The sequence below is a fragment of the Cardiocondyla obscurior genome, linkage group LG23 (assembly GCF_019399895.1).
Source record: "Cardiocondyla obscurior isolate alpha-2009 linkage group LG23, Cobs3.1, whole genome shotgun sequence".
Lineage (NCBI taxonomy): Eukaryota > Metazoa > Arthropoda > Insecta > Hymenoptera > Formicidae > Cardiocondyla > Cardiocondyla obscurior.
Window position 1 is genome coordinate 2731351 of NC_091886.1, and position 21649 is coordinate 2752999.

The 21649-nt window shown below is 41.4% G+C and overlaps 1 protein-coding gene across 4 annotated transcripts in view; it reads left to right on the forward strand.

Moving 5' to 3' along the window:
* The window catches only part of Fur2 (furin-like protease 2), a 293284-nt gene that overhangs the window by 66160 nt on the left and 205475 nt on the right, over positions 1–21649 (forward strand). The gene's annotated exons all lie outside the window — the stretch shown is intronic.

Below are 21649 nucleotides of genomic sequence, written 5' to 3' on the forward strand. Positions count from 1 at the left end.
CATTTAATGCAAATTGTAACTGTATGGCGACGCTGAGATCGCGCGCGTTTATTGCTTTATTGCTGCATTTACGAGGTATAATTTTTCATCTAACGGCGCTCGAGGGGTAATTTGACATTGCGATTTGCTTCTATTAATTTTAATAATGCAATTTGATTATTACTTTTCAATTGCAAGCGAGCGGCGCGGACGCCGGAAATGAATCGTTAGACAAGAAAATGAATAATTAAATAAGGGAAAGATGTATTTACGCGGTGTGTTTGGATGATGTATTTATTAATAATACATGTATTTCCCGTAATATTTGATACACGCTGGAAATATGTTTGCTCGCATGCAGCACCGAATTTTGATTACGCATTTTCGGGACGGTTTAATTAGCCATTAATTTCACCTAAAACGAACGACACGAATTGACACCGGTAGCGTTTAATTAATAAGTCTAACTGCAGTTAACCTCGCGTATTTTAATACTTGTCAGCGGGCGCGACGTGTTTGTACACGTATATCGCTATATTGAGCGATTTGTCGTGTTTGCCGTCGAAGTTTATCCATAAATGACTCCGCGCACGTCGGGACTGCGGTACTTCCGGCGTGTAATTCTTTCGTCATAACGTGATCAATATCGCGATGTGCTAGAGTCATATTTTAGATTGGCATATACGGGACCGTAATCCTGTTTTCGCAAGCGAATAGTTCGCGTCGGCGGGAGAAAACGGAACGGACAATCGATGAAAGGGAAAATAAGTATTCCGCGGGAATTATTTCAACAGTTCTGATATTGCATCGCCTTATTCCTGTTTATATAATATTTAATTTAAATTGATAGTTTATGTAATATACTAGAACGCTTCGCGCGTGCTGTTTTTAAAAAGATTCCGATTATAAACTAAAAGAATTAAAAAAAAAAAAAAAAAAAACATGTGACCCACTAGTCTGAAATAAGAAGATTATCACGGAGAAATAAAATCATAAATAAGGATATAAGATACTTAAAGAAAAGGCTTCTTAATCACGAGTGCTCTCCGCACGCGGATAATGGGAAGGAGAAGGTAGTTCTCGCGCGGAAAGGTTTTCGTTGAGCGCAAATTAATTGCAAACTGAATCGATACCGAACCTCAAAACCCTCTCCTATTTGATATACTGACGTCTACCCTCGTTTCGCACGAGTTCCGTCATTCTAGAACACTTATCAATGCATTCTTCGCTCTATTACATTAACGTTTCTGAACGTGCGGGAGCGACTAGCTCGGCCGACACCATTTGTAATTTAAGTAATGTATGCGAGTATCGCTGCGAGACCCACGCTACTAACTCTCACATATGCGTGCACGCGTGGATTGCCTTATTATTCCGCCGCCAGCCACCCATTGCGAAATGAGTACGCAGGCGGGCATTGGCTTGTAAACACCCGAGGCGATAGCCGCCGCAGTGAGATACAAGCGGATGCGCCGGCGAACCCCCCCTCCCTCCTCCTCCCCGCGATAAATGTTGCTTTTGTACGATCGAATGTGTGAATTACATCGTATGAATTACATCGTCGCGAAAACAAGAGTGCGAAAAAGCGCGGTGCGGCGAAAAAAAAAGAAAAAAAAAGAAAAATCGGTCGGGCACCGAGATTAATAAGAAAATAAAATCCATCGCGCCGCGCGGCGCGCAAAATCAATAGTCGGTCGAATTTTTTAAATCGCACGGGAAAACTTGAAAACTAGCCCGCGGCGTTCCCGTTGCACTTTTAAAACCTACGCGGATTTAGAACCGGCGAATAGGCAACTACCCACCGATTTGACGGCAGCCCCCCGTTTAAACGTCGAGCTTAGCGTTTCTGATGAACGGCGCACGTTCCATTAAACAGAAAATTAGCGTGGATGAGAATAAACCTAATTAGAAACTCGTAAACCTGAGTGGTCGATAACTGCGTCGGTTCATTCCGCCGCGAATGTACAGCGGAGCTACGGAAACTGGAGCTAGTACCTCGCGGATGATACGTCGGGCGAAGACAATGTCAAGATGGAAATAGACGCGTGTTCGTTTAAGGCAATGCTAACGGTTAACTCCGATCATCGCCGGTGGTAGAGACGAAGGTAACGGTGTAATAGAAACTAACAGAAAGCTCCGTACGTATCTAGTTTCCGTTGCGTTGACGTGTTGCAAACTGCGAGATGCGCCAGACGTATCCGACGTGTTTACCGTTCCGTCGCGGTTGGAAGTTGAAAGGCAAAGAATCTCTTGGAAAAGCGTAGGATCTTATGCTTGACAGGCTACTCCTAATCGTCGCGACGATCGTTTCGACCGGGGGAGGGCCACATATATCAGCGTTTCGCGGAAATAATTCAGCAAATTGCAAATTATATTCCAACGAAGCAAACACGGATAATGTAATTACGGGTAAATTAAATTTAAATAGATTTAACCCAAATGTAAGTGGGGCTCGTCTTGAGGTGGAGTCCTAATTAAATTTAATTACCGGGATACTTAATTTGAAGAATTAAGAACTTGCGACGGGATGACGGCCGCTTTGAAAGTTTTCGCCGAGAAAAACTAGAACTGCGAGGATTTAGTTACTCGTGGATCAACATAGTCGGTTTGGTTTTTCGACGTTCCGCGTTGGTAACTGTGCCGCGGATCCCGTGTCGAACCTTTTGAAAGCCGTTAAAAAATATGCGCAATAATACCAATTCCGACATAGGTGCGCAAATAAGTGGACGCTATTGTATTTACGCGTGTCTGAATTTACATGGCTTTTCGACTGTTTTTCAATGTTGATAAAGGGAGGGAGGCGGGGGAAGAGAATAAGGGAGCGCGAGAGAGAGATGAGCGGGACGAAGGGGGGAAGTGATTGAGAATACACGTACGCAATGCGGTACGATTGACAATAAACGCCGATCCATCGCATAGCGTTTTCCCGCGCGTGCTGTGCGCGGAAAATCGCACAAAGGTTTTCGCCCTGTCCCTCCGCTCACCCTGGACACCCGACCCCCCCTTTCTCCGCCCACTTACCGCGATAGTGGAATGAAATCGATTACACCGATGAACGCTGCCGGAACTACTCACCGCGGACGAAACGCGATGGAACCGCGAAATCCCCTGTAGTACAGAATTGTGAAATTAGGGGGATAAAAAGAGGTGACGGGATGATTTTCACGATCGCCGGGAATTAAATCGCGACGTGCGCCCGTGCCGTTGCGAGAGATTTAATTTCGCCGAAAGGGGAACCGATAGGAAAGCAACAGAGGAAGTACAATGGAAAGACGATTGGAATTCGAGTTTCTGCACTCGTTTTTTTTACGCTTCGTTTTTCTTTAATGCGACTAGAACGATTTTTGTTATTGCTTATTTTTATTGTTATCCTTCCCGTAGAATTTTTCTACTTTTTTTTAATTTTTTTTTATTTCGAGAGAATTTTTAGTGCGAAAATGCTTCACCGAGGCAACGACAAATATCGCAATAAAAAAAAAAAGTAAATAAATAAAAATAATTAAAAGAAAAAAACGGTGCGAAGTGAATCTATGAATCCAAATTGAATCCATCGGCTAACTCGAGCATTCGTGACGCACATAAAAGATGGTTATGTTGACATTTTTGGTGTACGTTTTTTAATCGGATATAGATTCTTTTTTGTTTTATATAAAAAAGAAAAATACGTGAAAATAGTACCAAGAGAAAATGCAGTTTACGGCTTTTGTTGGAAAATCTCAATCTTAACTTAAAAAAAAAAAAAAAACAGAAACCAATAAAAATAATTTAATTTATTGCTTTTAAAATATGCATTTATATTTATCTTATTGTCCGAAACTAAGTTTAATTCTTTGAAATAACAAAGAGAAATTTTTACGTATTTTATATGTATAATTTAAGGTTTCTAATAAATATTATAAACGAGGATAAGAAAGAGAGATTATATTCTAATCACGCGAGATACCGAATAACTGATCTATCTTTTTTTATCAGAGTAAGGATGTTTGATCACGCCGTGCCATTAAGAGAATCAAAAGGGTAACAGCCCGTTAGAAGTCGCGTCATAGACAATGAGTAATGCGCCGACATTAACGCGTTCGCCGAAATGGTGATCACGTCGTGCAGATAATAACGTCATTCGATACGTTACGTATGGACGTCTGTCCATTTTACCACGGATCCGTTTACACGTGAACCCCGCTGTATTAACTACGGATATGCCATCGGACATGCCATTCACTCGCTTTTGCGAGACTAAGATTATGCGTATCTGCTGAATGCGCTGGGAAATTAATCCGGACATTCGCCACGCTGTTCCATTAATTTGTAATAGGAATACGAATGTCATTTCGAAATCGAACCCGATGTTAACAATCAAGGAGCCCCGCGTGATGATTTAATCCGTAATATGTAATATTTGATTTACCTGTAATTATCGCAATTTCCCAATTCCCCGTTTCAATGAAACCCAAAGGGTTATTAATTTCAGCCCGCGGCCCTCGATAATTTATCGTGACAATTAAATCAGTAAGAGAATATCGTAAATTCTCTCGTTTACCGCGGAGAGCGTCAAAGGTCGATCTTACTCGAATTATGCGGGTGTTATTCCCTTAGCGAAACACGGAGCGTTTTAATCGGCAAGAAGAGATCTCGTTGCGGAAAAACGACGGCGGGGATAGCGCGATCTTTACGAGCGCGATTAAAGGGGTTAAAGGAGTGGCAGCGAGCGAGATCGAGTGTCGAAATTAACGTCGAATTTAAAAGGCGAGTCTCGCTCACGGTTATCGCGCGACGGGGCTTTCCGACCGAAGGTTGATCGCTTACTCTCGGCCAGCAACCGAGACTTAGGACGGGGATATCCGGGCTCTTGCGCGTCGTCTCGGTGGGATCGGTATAAAAAAAAAAAAAAAAAAAAAGAATCCCCGGTTGATTGGGAGCACTCTGTTTCTGACCTGTCGGCGTGATCCCGGCACGGTCGACGACGTTATCGTCCTTCGTTCGTCTTCCTGAAGCCCAAAATCCCAGCCCGGTCCCCGAAGCGATCGTTCACCGCGGACCGGAGGGATGGTTCCGTTCATCGGCGACGCGAGATAGACGGGACAGATTAAATCGAAGGTAAATCCCCGACGCGCTTTACCTGCGCGCACAATCCTGATATCCGGCCGACGGTCGACCGGCGGAGGACCCGGATCGAGAATACCTTCGATCTCCGTGGCTTTAAATGGAATTCTTCCGTCCGGAACGGACAACCCCCGGGTGTCCCCGCGCGCTTTTTGCCGCGGAAATGCTAGGCTATCGCCGCGTACGCGGCGATCGATCTATTCCGCGATACCTATTCTGTATCACCCGGTGGGCATATCAACGACCGATTCCCTGTACCTCTCACTTCGAATCGTCCGCGCTGCCAGCGTTAAACTCCTATATCGCGCGCGTTCGTCAACATTGAATGGCTATTTATCGGCGATAATCGAGTGCGCGCGTGAACGATGAGGAGAAAATGTTCAATGTTTACGAGCACGTACGCGAAACAACGGTAATTGATGATGAACAGTATGATTCCCCACGCGTATAACGTGATAACTTTTTCCCTGGAAACGGGCAATTATTTTACATATACGCCGACCAGCGTTTTCAAAAAATTTACGGGAGAGCCTCTGGCACATTGAAATATTACATATATATATTTTTTAAGGCGATACTTTATTTTGACTTTTATATGAATTTGATATATAACTCTTCCGAAGTTTCCATTATGATATTTTGAAGAAATCCCTTTTAATTTACTGAAGATTCCTCCATTACGGCGGTAATAGGATAAACGTAATGTATGTAAAATCAATCGGTCTCTAAGCGAGAGAGAGAGAGAGATTTTAGCAAATCAATAATCTAATATTGTAAAATCAATTATTATCGGCTTTTTAAATCACTTATTTTCATCGCTGAGCGATTATCGAGATTTTGTAAAACGGACGTTCCGGGGTGGGCAGAGCATTAAAGTTGTAGCACGTGACCGGTCGCTCTCCTAATTTCTATCAAACATCACCGAAGAAAAAGTTTCTCGGCGAACTTCCAAGTTTCACCCCTGCGGGGCAAGGTAGGGTATTTACTCGGGAGCATCGGCTTTCAAATGCACGTATCGCTAAAGAGAACGGCGCCGATGGAGCGCATAATAAAAATTCCCGGGCGTACGGCGAGAGTACACCTTGGTTCTCTCGTCCCTTCTCCCTCCCTCCCCCTCTCCCCTCCCTCCCTCCTACGACTTCCACGTTTCCTTTCTCGACTCCCGCCTTGATTTCCCTGCGAGCAGGCATGAAAGTAAAATCGATAGCTAATTATCCTTTTTAAATAGAGAACCGCAGTTCAATCGGGGATTTCCACTTGGAATTACATCACCGGTTTAAATATTCGCATTGCATTTAATTACCTGCTGAAAAAAAAGAAAACAAAAAAAAAAGAAATAATAATCCGCGGCGGGCACCTCTTTTTCGGGCTTTTGCGAGTGACCTTATTGTTCTCCGTACATTCTACGGCTTGCGAACGAACGAAATGTATTCGCGTTTAACCTGCGCCGACAAATATAAACCGCAAACAAGAGAATGAAATGGTTGTGACAAATTTACGAGTCAGATGACCGCAGTTAGAATATATATGAATTTCCAAGGTAGAATAAACGCATTGTCGAACGTACGTATTGCAATATCATTTATATAAAAGGATGCATACAAAGTAGCAATTCCGGCAGAAAAAAAAAAGCTTATAAATTTTTTTGTGAAACGTCCTATTTAAATTTATCGATATTATACCGGGTCTGTCACGGGAATCGCATGGCTCTCAAATGAGAAGTACTCAGTCTGTTTCGCTTCACAATTTTGTTATTTATGACAAAACGCAGTGTAAATATGAATTTTTTTTATTGACCGAGTACTTCTTATTTAAAAACCATGTGATCCCCGTAGCGCACTCTGTATATGTACGCATAAAAAAAACAAAGTACTGTATAAATATAAATTTTCTCTCAGAAATATGCTGTACGTAATTTCAATGAAGTTATGTTTTTTTTAAATTATTGGTCTAAAAAAATAGCGATAAAATAATAGCAAATATATTTTTTAAAGCGAAAAACATTTTTTTTTATAATATTTATATCCGATTAACTTTTCTATGTTACATATTAATTTATCAAATATGTATAAATGATAATTAACAATTTTAATTTTTTTCTAAAAGCGGATGAAAAATTGCATACGAATTTAAATGTTATTTGACCGTTTAAATATTCCATCACCGTCAGTACTTTTAATTTTTACCGATTATATTTGGCAATCCTTATTTTACGACTCGACAAAATCAATTCGCACACATTTCGTTCGCGAGAGCTTCTACGTCTAAGACCCGCGCACTCTTTCCCGCCGTTGAATGGTCTCGGGGATCGTAAACTTTTTCATAACTTTAATCGAACCGTCGAAACGGCTGTCGCTTTTTGCGCGACTGTGACCGGTTTGATAAGCGTCCGATTAAGCGACTAAACGTCACCTCGCGCCGAACGGGCCTTTCAGATTACGGACCGTATTTTTTTTCTTTTTTTTTTTTACGAACGACGAGTCGTTTCGAGATCTAGTGTGACTTTTAAAGACCCAACACAGATTGTGAAAAAAAATGGATTTAGTCTGAAAAGCGTGTCTTATCGCGATCGCGGTCTGAAAATTTTGTTTAACATCGTGTACTTACTCGCGATAATCGGGATAAAATTGGCGAGAACGTAATTAACAAGAAGCCTGATCATACATTAGCTACATGCACACATCGATCATTATCGCGGGGGTTAATTAGCGCATGGTGTGCAATACAATTGCGCTGCAAATTGTAGTATTTCCCGAATTAATATTTTGAAAATAATCTTATATATAATAATGTTATTTATATTTCCGAAAGTACAAGTTTAATTCCTAAAAATTTTCATAGAATTAAAATTATTTGTTTCTCGCAATTAAAATTGATTAATTCTTCTCGTCCATTCATCCGACTCGATTTTTTAACTGCCTCGGTTCGCCGAACGCCAAGTAGTAAAAGCCCTATCTGTTCAGACAAGTAAGCTCGTTTTATATCGCGCGGATATTCAGACTCCTCCTCCTCACGATTTTCGATTTCGCGAAGAAATTTAATTCGCCGTATATCGAACGGCCGTTTTATATAAAAGTCACAACGAGCGACGGAGCGAAAATATCCTTCTGCTGTGTTTTTCGATATATTCCTCCCCCCGCCCTTACGCAAACGCTTTCGCGCGCGCCGATTTATAAACCGTGTTTGCACGTGTCGTGCAAATTCGCGCAAATTACCAATCACCTCGAGCCATTTTACATCGCGATGCCGTATGAACGTGAAATTCTCGGACTTCTCGGAAAGAGCGAGGGGGAGAGGGCAGGGATGTGAGGAAAGGATGATAGATAGATCGAGTGTGGGAGAACTCCGTGGCCCGAAGCCCTCAATTTGCTTTGGCCCGCGGCACGTAGAGCTCCACCACAGATTCGCCCTCCATGCATACGAATGCAAAGCGCGAGAGAGCTATATAGTATAGCTCTCGGTCCTACCGTTAATTGGTACCATCTGCGGAAGCATCCACTTCCTTTTGCGTATCGTGCCTTCCTCGGCTGTGTGTACGTATCATCTCGCGGTAAACGCGGCCAAGTAACGTAAAGGCTGTTTGACGCATATAACGTGTCCTTAAACTTAGAGCATAGCCTTGCACAAAGAGTGAACCGTAATGGTAATAATGAACAAACTTGTCAAAATAACTAGCACGGAAATCAGCCTGCTTATTGCATAAAGAGGAACGTGCGGTATGTAAATGAGCACTGTACGCGTGTAGAAGAATCGGAATAATTCTATTAATCGACTTGTGAATTTGTAATTTATTTTTTATTCTAGTAGCTGTTACGATAGAGACAAGGTATTGATTGATGTTGAAATTATTTCATTGAATTAATTCAAGTTAATGCCGCATTAAGTTGATGAATGAGATAATGGTTATACAAGCTGGTAATTTAAAATTTTTTTTCTTTCTTTTTTTTTTTTTAATAGTGATAGATATTATCAATGACAAAAAGCCTTATCTCTTTATTCAAATGCTGTGCAACGTAAAATTCTCTAACACGTATAAACGACATTTTAATATGTATCATGCGCGCAATAGAAGTTCGCTCTCAGCATGGACATTAATTTTCTTCGTGGGAAATGCGAAGCGACGAGCTGCTTGTTTCTCTTTGCGGTCGATATATAAGCGGTCTTCATTATTCAGATGAATATAACGCATTTTGTAAACAATACTGACATTTGGAAGATAAATCTCACGGCGCAAAGATGCAGTGCTAAATTTAGGTAACAGTAAAACTTAACTCCGGAGAAAAATATTTTTCACAGATAAGAATATTGCTCTAGAAAAACATTCCTTAAGTCTTTAATGCTTAAAAAAAGGAAAAAAAATTTTAATATAACGCAAGCTTCAAAGAAATAATACGTAACTTACGCGCGCAATTAAAGGAAATAATTTTGTGCCCAACACAAAATTTCGTATTAAACGCAGAATAATTCAAATGCAGATTGAATCTTTTTCCTAAATGCGAGGTAACCGTGTTATTTGCCAATTAAAATTACGTCGGCCTGGTTGTTTTCGCGTAATTAAGGCGTCGGCAAACATCGTTAACGCGAGGCAAAACGCCACAACAAGTACACGTACTCCTAACTCTTACGTTTGCCTATAGGCGTAGGTATTAATTTCCTTTGCGAGAAACACGCCGTAACGGGGACGTGGTTCCTTTTGAGGATGTCGCGACGAGGTGACGAGACACGCGAGGCGTGACATAGTAACATACGGTTAAACAGCCTGCACCTGCTGCAGCTGTTACTGGAGTCCTCCGGATAAGCGCCTTCCGGCAGAGCCGGCGCCTCGGGCGCAAGAAACGAGATTAACCTCGATCCGCAGTAATTCACAGTGGAGAGAAGTAGATCTTTTTTTTTTTCCTTGTTTTTTTTTTTTCCTCTTTGTTTCGCTATGGTGTATTGGCGAAAGCGGCTTACGTAACGTCGCGTTTATACGGACAATAAGATATTTCAAGGTGCCAAAGGAGAATTAAATATTTTACGATCAATTAGAAAAGATGTTTTTTTTTACTCGGACCGTGTCTTAAATTAATAATGATGAGCTTTCTGTGCGAATTATTATACGTATTTTTTTTTTTAGATAGAAGTTATGCGCTGATTATTTATTAGTCTTAAATTGCTGCTTAAATCATTTAGTTTTTTTTCTTTTTTTTTTTTCTTTCGTGATCTAAAATTACTTTCTCGATTGCTAAAATATGTACGTAAAAAAATTGGAGAGAAAGTTCGATGTGTAACACAGATATTTTGGAATGAAAGATTGCTTTAAAATAGCTTTAAGATAATTCAATAACCAATATATACGTGTCATATGTTTGTTTGAGAATGTTGGAAATTACGTAAAAAAAAGGGGGAGGAAGAGAAACAATGTTAAGGCCTGAACGATTCTATAATTGGAATTAGATTTCTAAGTTCATTGTTACGTGACGGAAATAGAAAGCCAATGGAGCGCCAACTCGAAGGCATTTAATAATTGGGCATTACGCACTTGCAGGCTGAATTGTTTCGCGGATATCATAGATTTAATTCCGCAGATTCCAGGCGAGCGATTCAAATTCGTATTATTTCCCGCAGACAGACAGGAAGTTATTTCTCACGTGACGTATACAAGTTCAATACCTACTTACACGATCGTTACGCAAGAGATCAAAACTTTAACCGATCCATGTGGATTCGCACGCGCTTTATACGATCGATCGTCAAACAAAAACGTGTGAATGTTGCGTGAGTAAAATTTTTCAAACTTTTTTTTTACGCGTACAAAAAAAAAGGCGAGGTGAGAAAATCGACGTATAAAAAAATTGAAACGAACGGACTGTATGTTGTTTCTTCGCGTCAACCTTCCGGCGTTTCGATCGCGAATGCAATGAAACGGCAAAACCTATAACCGCCCGTGGTACGTCGTCTATCTCGAACCGGGGAATAAATCTGACGCGCGAGATCGAGAGGAAGTCGGCCGTGTACGTTCGGCCGTCGGAACACGCGGGAAGCTCTTCCGGTTTGATTCGACGAGCGAGGCCCGTACGTTCGGTTATTTATTTGATACCGGGCATAAATTTCGGGGGCGGTAACGCGCGCTCTCGGTATTACGGACGACGACGAGGGTTAAGTACCCCGTGGCTTGTTCCTTCCCCTAGGGTGCGGCGGGTTAACGGGACGGTAAAACGCGAGATGGGGCTTTCCCGGCGGGACCACAGCTGTCGGCAGTTGTGCTCTACCGGGGAAGGAAGTAAAGAGCTAAGAGGGAATTCGAGCAAACGTGACTCCGCCGTGCGGCCGTTTACGAGGACCGTAAAGGTCACGCTGCGTCAGCTTCCTTAGGACCTCCACGCATTTCGCACTTTTGAAACGGAAACAAACGGCGCGCCAACGCGAATGGAATGAGGAATTGAATACGGATTGCAGAGTGGTCTTTCCCCGCGAGTTTCCAGCGTCTTCCCGTGTCGAGACTGCGAGACACTCGCGGGGGGACAAAAACCGTACCAGTAAAGAAAGATATTTCGTAACCGAGTTATGAGAAAGTGGGCCTACATTTTCCTGCGAATTATTTAAGAACGTACCCTTTTAATGTAAATTTCACGCATTCTCCGAGGGATTGAACGGGTGAGTTGCGGGCTTATTCGCTTGGAGTGGTAAAAAAAAAATTGAGAGAAACGCGCATCTTTCCATTTATTTACCGCGATACGCAGTCCATTTTTATGACTTGCAAAAACTGGAAAAATAAAAATTTATTTATTTTACCAATGACCGTGAAAGGCAAACATGCATGTCGCATCGATGCGGTAAAAAAAAAAAAAAAATTATATTCGAATAACAATATTCCGCAATGGTTTGTACGTATTATTTTAAAAGCTTTGGCCGCGCGCGAGATGTCGAATTCGATAAAATAAACGCAATGTAAATCTCCCCGCTCATATGGAAAGATAGGAGTAACAAAAATTGCTCGGACGTAGATGTTCAGAAGCGATTTAAGAGATTAATTAATGTGATTAATAACAATACCAAGTCACCGTAACGAATGATAAAATTATTGAAACTAACGTTTATCAGATTAACAATTTTGTGTTTTAACAAAATTTTGAATATACATAAAATTAAATAAGCTATGGTTGCAATACTTTTTAAATTAATTCCCCGGCGACCGAAATATTTTAACAATTTTTTTAATTGACGATTTTGAGAGACCGAAAGAGATATGTTTGTGCGCCTTCAGTATTGAATTTCAAAAACATTGCTTTTTGGTTCGAATTCACGTAAAGACGAGCTCGATTTCAATTTTCGGCTAAAGAGCCCGTATCGGATTATCCGTGTAAAAACGTGGATATCGTGGATTCCGCAGAGGGAAAAGGCTGGAGAGAAGGAAGGAGAACGCGTCTCTGGAAACCCGAACCGTTCGGATCATCCCGCCAAGATCCGTGAAGCCGACGAGGGGGGAGGAGGAGGGGGAGGGAGGAATTCCACCGTCAGCAATTCCTCAGCGTAGTTTCGCGCGGTAGCGGGAAGCAATCGTCTCGAAAAACAGACGGGCAAATTAAATTTTTCTCGCGAGAAAAAGCACATTTCCGCGCGATCCACTTCCGGCTCGGTCGTAATATCTCCGTCGTTCATATCATGACGCCTTCGTACACGATCCGCAAAACTATTAAAACCAGCCTATCGCCATTCGAGGCGCGGGGGGGCCCACCCATCGGGAATGGTTTCGCGGGTGCATTTTGTACGACTCCCGCTCGCCGCAATCTCGCCCTGAGAAACTTGGAAATCTCGATATAACTTTATGGAGGCGCCCCAAGTTTCTCGTAACAAGGCGTCGGCGAGAGGTCCGTCGGCGCGAGAATTAGATCCTAATTTCACTTTACCTCGCGCGAAAGTCTTTCCCAGCGATCTGTTCTCCTTGATAAAGAAACGATTTCCCTTTGAATATCCGATATTATGTAACGTAAAGTACTGTCGCGACGATAATTAATCTACGATTAATCTACGAACGCGAAGGAAAATAAAACGTGAAAGTAATTAATTGGTGAAACAAAGCGATAAAAGTGTAACGGCGCGAATTGTTGACGACATATATTATTATAAGTGCACTTTACGAAGCACTTTATATTCATTAATACGCTTCTTTTTTTTTTCTTTCTTTTTTTTTCTTTTTTTCTTTTTAGACAAGTCTCCCTCCCTCTGTTCTAGCGAAAGATTTTTCCTTATTTTCTTGGACTTAAAATGAGAACGATACTGTGATAAAACTTTTAATCTGAGATTCCGTTACAAAGGTGAGCGTTTTCACTGTGTTACATTAAACGTGAAATTATGGAGCGTTCCAAATTGGCGTAGGAATCGCTTTTCGTTTCGTCGGACCGTTTGATATTCAATTACGTATCGAAAATCCCGAGTATGCGCCGGGTCGGGTCATAGGTATCGAATATCTGGCCGGACGCGGTGTAATCTCGCGGCGCGACCCGATCTTGAGGAATGGCAGAATGGTCAAGAGGACGTTCGATAAACCGCAACGGAACTCCTTGGGCATAGCCGCGAATAGCTCTGAAAATCATGTTGCGTGCAAACTCGTCGGAGATACTTCAAAGGGAGTAACTTCTAAGATTTTTTTTAATAAAGATAAATTTTAATTTTTTAAAGAAAAAAAATGAATATTTATTTCAAACCCAAATAATGGTTCGATCTAGAAGTGATTAAATATATATATATATTTTTTTTTTAATGACGCACGTATCGATTGGAAAATATTTTAATCGTAAAATAAAACCGGTCTAATTCTGTAGTCTACTTATATTATTTTCGATCGATTTGTACCACTTTGCCGGTACAAGCTCGCGTTGGCGGTGGTTCACCAAACAATTGAGTTCGAGGGAAATCTCTGCGCTTGACGCACGTGGCGGATGCATAATTGCGTAAAACTGGCAGAAAATGAACGGCGATGTCGTGAACTTTCTTACGGCAATAATGCGCGGGCCGGCTATTTGCGGGTCACGGTGAGAAAATTGCATTTGCCCGAAGGAAGTGGTTGCCGTCGCGACCGGCCGGCGCAGCTTTTATAAAGTATACACATATACCACGTGTATATATATGCGATATAATATATATACATATATATGGCGCCGTATTACCGCGTTATGCTTTACTTTAAACGACTACATTGTAAGGTTTACACCCGAGAAGTTGCATCGCCGGCCCGGGGAGAAGAACAATGGCGACAGCCGCGGCCGGGTTGAAACACCGGGAAAAATCCGCGGCCGAGTAATCTAACGATTGTCCCGCGCGGCGTCGGGCGTGTCGGCCATTCAAGGGAGCTTTCCCCATTGTTAACGTTTCGAAGTCGCCCGGGCGCGTGTATGCGAGCCGCGCGTGTTGCAAATAACGCGGATGCACGGGCAACCCGGAATACAGACGCAGCGAATGGCACGTAAGGAATCGCATTGTATACGGTGCAGCTACGTGGAGGTGTGTCGCAAAGATTCCGATGCCACGTCGAGCGGATTACGAAAGACGAAGCCCCGGAAAATTTTCGGTATTAGAAAAATGATATTTTCTCGCCCGCCTACGGCTTAAATCTGATATTCAAATTAGTCTCATTTTACCATTCGTATTTCTCGGTGAAAAAAAAAAAAAAATGCCGGGAAATGTAACGCCGATGTTCGACGGAAATTAAATAAGATTTAAAGCTTTTATTTCTCGATATGAGCCCGTGATATAAATTTTTTTTTAACGCGTAACCTTTTGCCGTATATAAAAATAATATTCGACGTCTATATTTTGTCGTGAAAAAGTATGAGAAATTATTTATATTTCCTCGACGTAATTTACAACAATATTTCTGACAGAAAGTTCTTTTTTTTTTTTTTAATAATGGAGACAAATTACTTCGCATTCGGTGAAAATGTATAAAATTATTTATATAAACGTGTCAATAGAGAGCGGCAAAATCGCGCAGGTATTTCGCTGAAATCAACTTGCTAGCGAAACAAAATTGAGTCCGCGTCGACAGGCATAGAAAAAATGCAAAACGCGCAAGTGCATTCTATTTGTACAATTAGCCGGACTTTCAAAACTGTTTGCCAATTTCTGTTTAATTTATTAACATTATTTCATGCGCACGGTATTGAATATTTTGCATCACCTGTCGCAGTCGCCGCGAGTTTGGAAAATAGCGCGTGACACATTGCTCCTCGACGCGCGGAATTAACAAGGACGTTTCTTTCCATTTTCATGATTAATTTGTAATATTTAATACCGTTGAAATGAGGGGCAAGAAAAGGCCGGGAGTTAATATTTTTTGATTCGGGCACGAAATTGAACAAGTCCATTACGCCGTTTCCCCAAAACGTGATGTGCGCGAACGCCCCGGATCCATTGTTTAATGAATCCGCCATGTTTGTTCATTCGGTATGTTTTAATACTCTTTAGAGCAATCAAATCTTCTATTTTTACGGAATTTATTTCCGAACATTCGCCGTCGCTGTTTGAGCAACCTACGTTATTAGTTAAGTGCATTTGCGGTGCATGTGCGGTGATGCACGATTTCATTTGTGTCACGTCATCGTAAATACCGATACCGTAAACTAGAAAGGAATTTTCTTCTTTTAAAAATTAAAACGTGAATTTGTATGAAACAAAAAGAAAAAAAATTAACAAAAATCACAGATAAACAAGGGACTCGCGCGCTTTTTATCACGATATAATTCATCTGTTTTCCCCTTTTTATTTTACAACTTCGTATACGTCGAATGTGCTTCGAAGAAATCGGTATTGCTGTCTGCTAACGCATTTTGCGCGGTCTTGTCGCGATTCATCTACGTTGACGATAAAGGCGGAGATGCGGGCCTGATAAAAGCGAACAGGACGCGGTGAGTAAAACGGATGTCACGGCACCGAACTTTCCTCATCGATACGGATCGCAAGGCGATCTCCCCTCTCGTTCTTCGTCGTTCTAGTTGAGGTTTTCCTGACCGCGCGCAGGAAGGAAGCGAGAGAGTCACGCGGGATATCGCGTTCGTATTATCGCGCCGTGCTTCACCTTAAGTGACTGCATTACCGTGATACCGGGCGACGTATCGAGGAGAACTGTGCGCGCACGACGTGGCCCGGTGTGTTTCGCAACGGGGGTCGCGGCAAGGGGCTCGAAAAAAAGGTCGCAATAGCGCGCGAGTGGCCCGCAATAAATCGCGTCCCAACGCGCGTTACTTCGTGCAGAGAAAGAGGAAATTGTCCCCCGGCATAGTTGACAATTTCGGCGCCGACCATCAGCGCGGTAAATCTCTCTTCGACAAACGCACCGTAGACTTTTATGGGTTTCGCGTTTGAGAATTTTCTCCTTCCCGCACCGCGCGTAGACAAGTTTCCGGACCGAATGTTCTCATCGCGATGATTTTCACGTTGCGCAAACGAGCGAGTCGAAGTCGCGAGTGGATATTCTTGTTCGTTATGCTTGGAATAGGAATTAAATGCGAAACTTATTTTGTTACAAAAATGATTGCGTGCACTTATTACCTACTTAACTTTGCACAGAATTTAAATAATTTATATATGTATATATTTTTTTTTTTTTCGACGAAACTTAAGTGCTGATATCTTTTATTTAAGCGCGGTATTTATTATCGTTACCGTTCGCTTCGCGATTATGATAATTTCTGATGACAGGATAGAAGATGTAATATCCGTCGTGACTTTGAAGACGATGTAAAAGTCGAGTTGTCTAATTGCTGCAAAATGTAGCGGAGCAGGTAGTTGCTGTTCTACTTTGAATCCTCGTCGCCGGCGACCGCCGTTATTAAAGGAAAAAGTGCGCGTAGCAATTTATATGAAATATAGTTGACGACGTTACTTCTTTATAGCAGTGAAAACCTTGTCGCGCGCTGCTGCTACAGGCTTGCGAGGGCGAAGTGACGCTTTTAGCTTAATTACGTTCCAGCGCGGCGCCGTGCCGAGGCGCCTTCTCGGTCTCTTCCGCGCCGAGCCACAATAATACTGCATGATCGCACAGTCAGTGATTATAGACAGTATTATTTTCCCCGTCATCGTTCCACGTAATTCGTCGTATTACAAATGAAAGCGTGCAGCTCGAAAATGCATTAAAACAAAAGTGAGAAACTCGCAGCATTGTTACACTTCGAGCGCGATCTTCTAACCAGCTTTGTACAAAAAGTGAGCGACGCTGCGTTACTTTTATTTGAATTCAAAAGATTTGCCTAATTTAGAATTAATTGACTTTATCTTTTAAATAGACTTTGGTATTTATTTTATTCTAATAATTTAACTTTTAATTTTATATCCTGAAAGATTTCCTTATTTTTCTTTTAAAGTAAGATGTAAGATGTGACGTATAAGAGTATATTTTTTCTTGAGTGGTTTAAAAAACGGGATTCTTAATGTTTTTAGCAGAAACACGTTATCGATTTTTGACGATTTTAGTGTTAAATAAAAATGCACGAATTACAATTACATTTTAAACGAGCATGAAACGAAAAACGCTTCCGTAGGTATTTGGATATTTAAAATATTAATGATGACTCTCGTAATATTCCGCGCAGACCGCCATGTATCAAACTGTAAGATATCTGAACATTTTGCTTTTTCCGAGCATTTGTTGAATCTGGAGAATGTCGAACGTCATGTCGCACACGCGTTTGGATTATCCCTCTCTCTCTCTCCCTTTTACGCACACATACATACGTTACTCATTCGCTCGCTCACTCAAGTTGATCGGTAGAAACCCCAGGAACCGGTTGCCCGTATTTCGGGCGGAATTCCAAATCGACGCGGCAATCCGCGGCATCTCGAGATCGACGGGGCCCGCTTTAGGTGCAATTGGCGTCACCGTGTACGCGTAACTTCGCCGACAAGTTCGCCGACATCCAGGTCACGTATGTACATAGGATATATATATATTGTATATATATATATATATAGGGAGAGCGAGCGTTTCGCGCGACGGGACGAGACGAGACGAGACGAGAGGTGGATAAGGGGGTGATAAGGGCAGTCCGAGGAGAGATTCGCGTACACCCAGCCTCGTTATGCGAACTAGTACGTCGCTCCGAACATGCCGGCTATTATTTGCGAGATCGATAACGGTTACCTACGGACAGACCGTGTCTAAGGGATGAATCGAATCGGAGAGGAAAGAGATGAAAATTGCAATCGCGTATCGCCGAAATCGTCGAAGAACCGAAACCGCTTCTTTTGTTCGAAAAAAATCTTTTTTCACGCTCTTTCTCCTGCAAATACGCTTTGCGAGTGTAAATGCGGATTTTTTTTTTATTTTACCTGTCGTTAATGACATTTGGTTCTTCTTATCTTTCCTTTGACTGCAACTTTTGCGATTATATAGTTGCGAGAGAGAAAGAAAATAAAAGGAAAAAACGAGTTTTCGTTAAACTTGTGAAAGTTGTATTTTATTCTGCATCAAAAATACATTTCGAGAAAATTTTTCATGTTAACATTTGTTAGATACTTTTTATCAAAGCGACTCTCATTTTCTGGATTCATGAAGACTTATTTTATTATTATCTTTGTTCTTCATTTGGCATTTATTTGCGTTTAATTTAGTATTGAAATCTTTATTGCAACGTTGATTTTTCGTTATTTATAATTCACAAATTCTCTCGAATTGCCTCACGTCGTGTCGCTTTTATTTTCTGGTCCTAGCTCCTTTTATTCCATTTTGCAAACACCAGTACAGGGTAAATCATAACAATTTCATCTCAACAACCATAAGAGTCATAACATTTTCATTTAAAACACTCCGTCGTTCAAGAACAGCGCAAACTACGCTGGCCCGACGTTCCCGCGACGTGAGAAAAATCGCACGTCAACGCTCGTTTACCTCTTTTCTCATTTTTCCTTCTGTTTTCTTTCTTTTTAAATAGACAGATGTCTACGTCAACGCAATTGCGGTATAACCCGGTATCTACTAATGACGGTATAGTTTTATTACTTTTGCCTGCTTTAAGAAAAGTGCACAATCCATTTCAAGCACTTTTACTTCTTTTTTTCTATTTTATTAAAAAAACAAAAAAAGAAAATTATTTCTTTTACATATGATTCGTTACGTGTACCTAATAATTGAGACAAGCGCGAAGTATTGCTTTGCAATTTCCATATTCATAATTTCCACGTGAATCTTGCCGAGCAAATTTTGAGATTGAAGCGTGTTAAATTCATGTTGCACGTTTGTTAATTACGGGGCCGCGTATAATATTTCGTTGCTACTCGCTCTTCTATATTATGTCGTGGTCAAACTTATTTGAAGGGTTTAATTGATTTCCGCGTCATTTTCTCCGGACGTATGCTAAAGTCGCCGGTGCAGGTCTGAATTATGGCGTGGACTAACCACTGAACAGTTACCCAGGGATACCCGTTACCCGCCGATGCAACAAAGGGCCTAGTATCGTTTTCATTTCGTGTATTGTTTTATTGTACAACAATGCAATATGAATGGTATGAAAAACTCTTTGCGTTTCAATATCGCAAATTTCATAAATTGAATTTAATTCTATTCGATCCATAGAGAGATATTGTAAATATAGGAATCGAGAGCTTGAATCCGCCAATTTCGGTTATTTGATTGCTCCATTCTATAGATGTACGAAAATATGATTTCTATGTTTATTTGTGACAATGAAAGCGCAACAATTTAACGTGAAGTACACTTTTCCGCAGCGGCGGTGAATATTTTTTTTTGTTAAATTTCGGTCGAAATAACAGCGACTTGAATTGACTAGAAAGTCAAAGTAAATTATTAGGCGGCCCTGAAATTTTTGTTTGAAAATTTTTTTTATGACGAAACAAGTCTTTAACTTTTAATACAAGCTATCGCTCAACGTGGAATGTCGATGAAAATGTCTAAACGTCCTAAGATTTAATTAATAGCGTTTAATTTGTGCCGCGCATATATATCTCGCGGAACTCTAACGTTCGTACTTGGTTTACAATTTTACACCCCGAAAGGCAGCGGTGGCCGGTCCGTTAATCGCATTGCGTTGCATCGCCTCGGTTAATTACAATCTCGGTGCATTTCAGCGCGTCTTGATATGACGTAACACGTGAACTCCTTTCGGGAGCTTAATTGATTTCATCTCTTTTCCTCCGCTTCCTTCCTCCGCCTCCCTCCCCCCTTCGAATACCTTGCAGGCGCTTTACGTATCGCCGAGCGGTTGGTACGTGCGAACTCTGGTTGCCACGCAAATAGCATAGACGTGTAACCGTACACGGGCATTATTAACGGTCGCCGACCGGCGAATGCCTTTATGTATGCGCCATTGTCCCGGGCATTCTGATAGCTGCACCTTTGCGGAGACTTGTCCCGCGCACTGTTAACCGACCGGGGTGTAATCGCGATATCGGGAAAAGCCTTGTCCTTCCCGCTGCCAGACCGTTAGACTGGCCTGTTCTCCTCGGAGCATTGCGAAAGGGAGAGAGAGAGAGAGAGAGAGAGAGAGAGAGAAGGAGAGAGAATCGGCCCCTCGAAATCGAGGACGCGTGTGTATCGCCGCGATACCGGCGATTCATTACAAACAGGAATATGTGGCTCCCAGTATATAAGGATTCCCTTTAAAAGCATGATGACGTCGCTCCTTGTGCGCGCCTCTAGGGACGCGAGTCGGATACAAGTGGCGATCAAATAATGTCCCTCCCTCTCTACTCTACTGTGTCTCTACGTACCGGGCTTCGAGTGGTTTAGAAGCGAACCGAACCGAGTCCAAAGTCGAGTTTCTGTAAACTGGTCGGGTACAAAGACATGCCTGTTGTTTGAAAGTTAGCTGAAACCCGACACGCGTAAAATATAAAACTGCTCATTTAATAATCGTGTTTACTTCTACGCGTCCGGCGACGTGCTTAAAACGGCCACGGGACATTGGCGAGTCAGATTTTTTCTTTTTTTCTTTTTTTTTTTTTTTTTTCTTTGCGAATTTCTTGTTAAATCTCTTCAAGTTTTAGAAACAATTAAACTATGTGACAGGGAGAATACAGGCAATAAATTTCCGTGATTTAAGCGAGAAACGTTACGAATTTACGTCGCGTTTTTATATCGGCTTTAAAACTAATTGTTAGCCCGCGAATGAAATTCAGCTGACACAAATAAACTTCAAAATTTAGCTTGGATTTGCGTCAGCGTTTATTAAAATGCATTAATGTTTGCGTGCGATCAGTACCAATTTATTCGATTACCCGCGAAATAATTATTTTCTTTTTTTTTTCTTTCACTAAATTAATTATAGATTAATTGAGATTCTACTAAAGCGCTCCGCCAGTTAAATTTGACACCCCAAGAGGGACAGAGGAGAGAATTGACGTAATTAATATTCATACCAGTTCCTTCTCAGATATACAAGTTGTTTTGCATGGCGTTCATCAAACTTTAACAACGTAGGTAATCTTTGATGAACTTAGCGATCAACTTCTCTTTTATTAAAATTTAAGGTAAAGCTTAATTAAGCGGAAGTTATTTAATATTAAGAAAGACGATGCAAATCAATAACCTAATCTCTCCCACCTGTCTTCAAATATTTTTATTCATTTAAACTTTCTT